This window comes from Acanthopagrus latus, chromosome 9 (genome assembly GCF_904848185.1).
Source record: "Acanthopagrus latus isolate v.2019 chromosome 9, fAcaLat1.1, whole genome shotgun sequence".
In the NCBI taxonomy this organism is placed as follows: Eukaryota; Metazoa; Chordata; class Actinopteri; order Spariformes; family Sparidae; genus Acanthopagrus; species Acanthopagrus latus.
The window spans coordinates 19,461,462-19,468,778 of NC_051047.1; positions in this window are offsets into that span (position 1 = coordinate 19,461,462).

Consider the following 7,317-nt stretch of genomic DNA (forward strand, 5'->3'; position numbering starts at 1 on the left):
AGTGACTTCATTTTAAGCAAAACTGAATATGTAATCTGCCTGGGATCATGGGAGCGATTGTCTTCCTTGTGGAACAACCACTGTGGCAGATAACAATCAGAAACGGTCACGAACGGTGTTTTTTTTGTCTTACTCGCACAAGGTTAAGTCACATTGGCCAACATTTCTTCCTCACTCCGACTCTCTTCCAGGAGTTAAGTGTCCGCTGATCAAATTAAATACACCATAAACATGAGTAATCACAAATCTCGAACTTTCCAACATTTAGTTAAGTACACAAATTAACAAAATATACATCACAGGTCCAGTCCTTTTTAGACATTTTAATGCAGATATCTTACATGTTAAAGCTGTACGGTTGAAACAGAAAACTTTTCCCCCTCAGTGTTTATAAGCGGCATTATGGTTGGCGCCATTGTTGCAACGACAACCGGATCGCTCTCTGTTTCCTCCAGAGTAGTTTCAACAAACGGCAACAAAATGTGACCTCATTCGTCCATTTAGTCTGTAATGGAGACGTGAAAACAAGACTGCCAGCTTCACCTGATCACCAGTCAGCCCTCAGCGTCCGGGAAGATTTCATACACGTGGCAGACAAAATGAAATTCTTAGTAGTTTTACAGGAACCAGTTATTCTATAACTATCACACTGTGCAATAAGAATTTATTTATATATTTGATAAGTTGAAGTTTAATAGATTATTGAACGTATCTCTTCCGCTGTACTTGTGTTTACTCTTGGGTAGTTAAGTCGTCATATTTTTTGAGCCCATTGTGTGTTTTGTGTGTAAAAATCTTTCTCAAATAACTAAAGTTGAGTGAAAAAAGGGGGAGAAGAAGTAGAAATTGCCATTAAAAGAAAAAGACTCCAGCAAATGTGCCCCAGTTTGTACTTGAGTGAATATGCTTGGTTTTACATTCCTCCACTGCTGAGCTTCAGCCTGACTGACACTTGGAAGAGGAGGTTTAAAGAACTTGTTGTGCGTTCTGTCTGCAAAGAGCTTTAAACTAATGGAAAGCGACGGCCGGCGCCTGTTGTGAGATTTGGTGATGTGTTTGTCGATTAAAGAAACCTTAAAGTGGCGCACACATTCACTCAGTAGTTAAGAGAGTGCCGTCCACGACCCCTCAGATTGACTGGCAACAGACGGAGTTAAGCAACATGCTAAATCTCTCTTATTTTCTCGACTACACACACACAATAGATCCTCACTTCCCCTCCCCCACAGCGCGCGCTCTCTTTCTCTCTCCCTCTCTCACACACACACACACACACACACACACACACACACACACACACAAAGTCTTGGAGGTGATGTGCTAATTGATGCAAAGTAATGGAGGAGGTGAAGCCACAATGGCCACCCCGCTAATCTTTACACAGAGCTTTTTTTTTCTCACTTTTGTGGCTCATACTCAGTAAAACTTTACGTGTTCTGGGGGTGTGTTTTCGACCGGTCATCGATGGACCGATCAGAAGGAAGAAAACGGAGGCGAAGAGGAGGAAGAGAAACAAAGAATAGCGGCAGAGGAAGGAAAAAGGGGGAACATGGGGAAGGAAGAGGATTAGGAGAGGGGGGAGGCCTCCTGCGGTTTTGAGGTCACACACAGCTGTGGTCATCACCTTTCACTGCAGGCGGCGCACCACGCACGCGCACACACACACACACACACACACACACACACACACACACACACACACACACACACACACTACTGTGATCATCACTCTCTGTGGGAGTTTGACCTGAGCCAGATGGTCACCGCTGTCTCTTTTTATGACCCTCTTCTTCTGTCATGTCCACACTAAACCAGCGTTTTTCACACCTTAAAAACTGAGATTTTTTTTTTTTTCAAATGCGCTCTCCACAGTGAATACATCCCAAAACACCAGTCTCGCATTGTAGTGTGAACGAGGCGAAACAATGCCAAATCAATGATGTATCAATAACATGCCTTCACAGGCGAGGTAAATTTCCGTCGCCTCAAACTCTCACTAAGTCTGACTAGCAGCCCTTTATCAGACAATGTGATTAACTCGTCTCTAAGCTGCTGCTGCAGTAACTGAAAACTGGGTCTTGGTAGTGGAATATTTCCAAAAAGAACAACAGAATCTGCTGTGAAAACTGGGACATGGAAAGACTGTAAAGGACTGCCTGTTTTGTTTTAGTGAAACCAGAGTACATCCAAAGCTCCATACAGCAATGAACTCTTGATGCTGATGCAATATGATGCGTTTTTGTTACATGTACAATAAATAAATAATGAAGAAAAATGTCACCTTCTTTAACTTTTAAAAGGGTCGGTTCACCAGAAAATGAAATAAATCAAAATTTCTGTAGCTTCACAGCGAAACAGTGTTGCATCATTCTCCAAAATGTATAACGGCTCCGCACAGCTCATCCGGCATAATTCAATTCTACAAAAGACCCAAGATCCTGAATCGAAGTGAAAAAACATTATTTACACTCTCAACAAGAGCTTGTGCAACCACTTGAGACAGGACGCACGCTAACGCTTTTAGCTCAGCAGCTACAGTGAAGATTTCAGCTTTAAAAGAGTGTAAATAACATCTTTTCAAATTCATTTGGGATCTTGAGGCCTCTGGAGCCGGACGAGCTGTAGCTCTACTTCAGATGTTTAGGAGGACACTGCAACTCTGTTTTGTTGTGAAGCTCCAGAATTGTTTTGTGGATGATGAAACTTCACCTGACTTTCCATCGACTTCACAGATTTAGATGTTTTTTCATGCATAATCACACAATTTTACGGAGAAGACCTGTGCATGGACCTCCAGTATAACTGAAACTTGTTTGAATATATCTTATTTTTGATTCAGTGTTAGATTTAGAAACTACAGTTACCTTTCTTTATTTAAATCTACAAAGAAGTATATTTAACATTTTTAGAGTTAGATTACTTCAGTAATGCTCTACATCAGGCCTGTCCAATGCTGGGCCAGCAGGCATTTAACACACAATCATATAACGCTGTTTAATAATTTCTGAACTACAAACACGTAACAAATTAGATATGAAGGATTCCCAATTACCTTTGCCAAGTAAGTTATATTTTTGCCCTTGCCCATTTGTTAGCTGGTTTGTCAGCAGAATTGCTCAACAACTACTGAACTGGCCGGGAGTAGACCCCTCAACAGCAATAAAAGTGTTCTGATGTAATGATGGTAGCAACACTGAGAGATTACAACATATTTGTTAATTTCTCTGGGAATAATTCATGGATGTTCATGGAAATGGTTTATTCAGGTGGTTAGTATCTAGGAGTTAGTACTGTTTGATCCAGACAAGGGGGGCTGATGAACCTTAGCGGAGGTATGCTCTCTGCTGGATGACATTTTAGTTCGGAGCGGATGCTCATGAAGAAAATCAGTCAGTTAAGGAGAGTTTGGATCGTTGCGCCGCTTTACATCATAACAGTAAAAAATGTGCTTGTAAAGTTTTAGTTTTGGCCCTCCAAGGGACACATTTTGGGCACCCCTGCTCCAAATGAATCTAGTTTATATAGAAGTTCTTCACTGTTTCTGGTCCAGATTTTTAATGCATGTAAATGTTGTTTCCCAGCAGGTCAAACTTCCTCCAACCAAGGCAGCAGCATGCCTGTGTATGAGTGTATGTGAAGATCGTGCCAAATTACCCTGCGCCTAAAATGTTTTTATCAGGCTCCAGACATGTGTTTCCAATGTTCTTTAAATACGCTGCCTACACGCACACACACACACACACACACACACAGTACTTCCAGTGCCAGATAGTTAAAATGAAACCCCTCCCTTGTTGTGTCTGAGACAAAGTTGAATTTTTCTTTTTTTGGCATCAGACTACATGTGAATTAAAAATAAAATAAAATAAAAATGGATAAACTGATGAGAAGCCGACTGTTGGTGTTTATCAAATACCAAAAACACCATGTCGGATCTTGCATGCGTTACACAAGTTCACTTTAGAAGATTCACCTGTTGAAAACGCAACAGTGGTGAAATATGTTTTCATGCTGTCTCCATTGGACTGGAAACGATCCGGCTGGTTTTCATCTCGCAGCAGCTGGACAGTTTTCTCTAAAACGCTGGAATAAAGTAGATTTAAAGAGGGTAGGTTAGGGGAACAAAAGGAGAGCGTTAAAACTGACAGCTCTTTGCCCTGTATGGGCCTTTGGTGAGCGCCTGTGGCCCCAGTTGTTGCAGTGTGTCCTGCACTGTTGGCACCAGTCGGCCCTTGTCTGTGGCTTTCTGCCAAATTGAGTACATAGAATTGGCAGCAGAGCCCAACGGTGAGATTAATCACTCTGATGGTTCAGCTGAAAAACAGAACGGGGAAGCCCTCTGAGCCTGCGATGTAGTGTCCATGATTTCAACCATTTAGTGTAGTTTCTCCTCATTTTCTCTTCCTTCGCTGCCATTTGCAACCTTTTTATTCAGCCGTACTCTTGATTAGAAATGGCAAAGAATCGTGTATCTGTCAACCCAACAGGTTGTATATTCGCTGTTCAAAGTCTTCCAATTTCCCTTCTTGGATGATGACCACAGCCTACTGCCACCTAGTGGTCTGGAGAGTTACTTCCTCTCATGCAGGTTCAGGATGTACAAGCTTGCTGGCCATCAGAGGTCATCTTTGTGAAGTGTTCAAGTTCAACTTCTGGGGCAATGCAACAGTCAACCTTCCCTGCCACCAGGAGTGGCAGTTCTGAATGTTTATTTGGTGTGTCAAAGTGTTTTTGGTTTTTTTTACACCATGCACTAATTGAAAAAAAAAATGGGTGACATCACTGTTACCACACAGTATCAGGCTTAGTGGGTTTTCCTTTTTACTGTATCTCTTCTCGTGGACTGATTCTCTCAGCTGAACAGCCAATCAGAGTGATTTTTCCCACTTACAGGTCCTGCCAATTCTACACACTCAACTGGCCAAAAAGCTGAACCGACTAGTGCCAAACACTCGGGCCACAGACACTTAGTGACAGCCCTGACAACGGCTGATGACCAGCTGTCGGCCTGATGTACATTTACAACTCCTTTTTAAATGTAAATCACAAGATCTCACAACTTCAGAACCTTAACCAAGAAGAAACAGTGCCATTGAATGCATAAATGTCTTCAAAGAATGTAACCCTGGGTTTAAAATGTCAGTAGGGCCCCAACACACCAGAGCCAAATGAATGGGTCATTATCAGTCTTCAGCAGAGCTTAATGACGAGCTCATCAGGTGTACAGGGGCAGGGAAACCTCTAACACTTGCAGGAAGGCGGGTCTCCAGGAAGAGGATTGAAAAACAATAGCTAATTCAATCCCCCCAGTTCATAGATACAAGCCACCCACAAATGCTAAATTATTTGTTATCTTACCTGAGAAATTCATTAAAAAGTTGAAGAAAAAAAAAAACGGTGAGGAAAGGTTTCTCCTCTCTTTTCTTTTCTCCTTTTCTTTTCTTTTCTTTCTTTCTCTTTTCACAGGTAGACAGGTTCACTGGTTGACAGGTGACAGCAGCATGACTGGGTATGAATGGGACAACGGATGAAACACGTGACTGTAAAAAGGATACGACTGCGTGGGAAAATGGTCGCGTTCTGGCTTTTATGTATGTTTTTCACAACGTCCAAACTTTTTTTTTGTCAGAGTCGGGGTTGTACGAATCTGGAAGGTACAGCTGCAGGCAGGGTTATAGAGAGCTCTGTGTTACCTCCTCCTATACTCCTCACGACATTGTGGTCAACCAAACCGCTCTCTCAGGCTTGCTGTGTCTCTGTGGCCTGGCTGCAACCCTGCACGGGTTTACACACACACACACACACACACACACACACACACACACACACACACACACACAGTGCCTCGGCAGTCTTGTAAATCCAGGTTGTGTCGTTTCCAGCAGCAACAGAAGTTTATGAGGGTTTGGACAGGAGACTACTTGCTGCTCAGGTCACAACATGGGGTTACCTTGTGTGTGTGTGTGTGTGTGTGTGTGTGTGTGTGTGTGTTTGTGTGGGAGGGTGTGTACAGGAAGACCGGAGCGGTATTTTATTTGTTTTGAAAATAGGAAATAGATTTGATTTAGCTGCATCTGACTGAAACCAGGATGATGTTTGTGAGTACAACGTGTAATCAAAAGCTTTCTCCCTACAGTCAGCCTTTATTTAAAGGACGACATCGGAGGTTTTTCCATATTAAAAGCCATTTATTACAGATTATACACATGTTACATTACTTTCAACCCTTTTTTCAAAGGCACAACTTCAACTTATTATCTTTTTTTAATGAGTTGCACAGTGATGCAGATAAAAGCACAAGCTAATTCTTAAAGGTCTTCAGATTAAATGTATCTGATGTGATTCAGGCACAAATGTCAATGACCAATATAATGATTTAGCTGGATTCATCTTTAGTCTTATGCACCAACTTCTGCCCTCATATCCCTGAAGTTACAGCAACAGACTGCGAGTTTGATCGCTGGATCATTTTTTGTTGCAGTTTGGGATTTCAGTGTAGAATTCTTTCATATTATATCTTCATTGTCACGTTTGAGAAGCTCTTGTTTTCTGTTTCCTGACATTGAAAGTCTAAAATGAGACCTGTGGTCTTCTTAAGGCAGCTTATTGCTGTTTCCTGCATTGCCAGACCTCCAGAGAAGAGAAACACACCCATTACTTTTAGATGTTTCTAACAGCGACTTGTAAACTTACAGTAATAAAGGAGGGAGTCAGGTATCCAGTGTGAGGCTGATGGTTTTAATATCGAATATGAACCACAATGACATCAACAGTTATAGAGCTGAGGTTCACAACAGTGAGATGTTTGTCCGATGAAAAATGACTATTAGATTAGCAAAAAACTGTAGCACATGCTACACGTAAGACCCCTGAAGCTCCTGCCAGCAGCTGTGATGTGATTTCTGTAGTTCAGCTCCAAGACGGCAACAATATAAGACTCTCTTTCTTTGGATTCTCCACCCATGTTCCTTTTTTCATTTTTTCCCCCTCGTTTTTACTGCTGGCAGTAAAAGTCGGAGCCAAAACCTGCTGGACGCTTTTATATAGAAAACACTAAAACTGCAAACAAGAGCTGATCACGAACATGGGTGAAAGGAAGGGTAAGGAAAGGAAAGGGAAAAAAAGGGTGAAGAAGTGCAAGATATATATAGACACACATTGTATATCTATTAATGCAATTTATATACATATATATCCACATATAGTGAGGCAGTGAGAATGGGATTTGGAGAGAACATGATGGGAAATTATAGTTGGTATTAACATATTGTGCAAAAATCCCTGTGTTACCATATGTTGTATTCATCCAAGGTCATG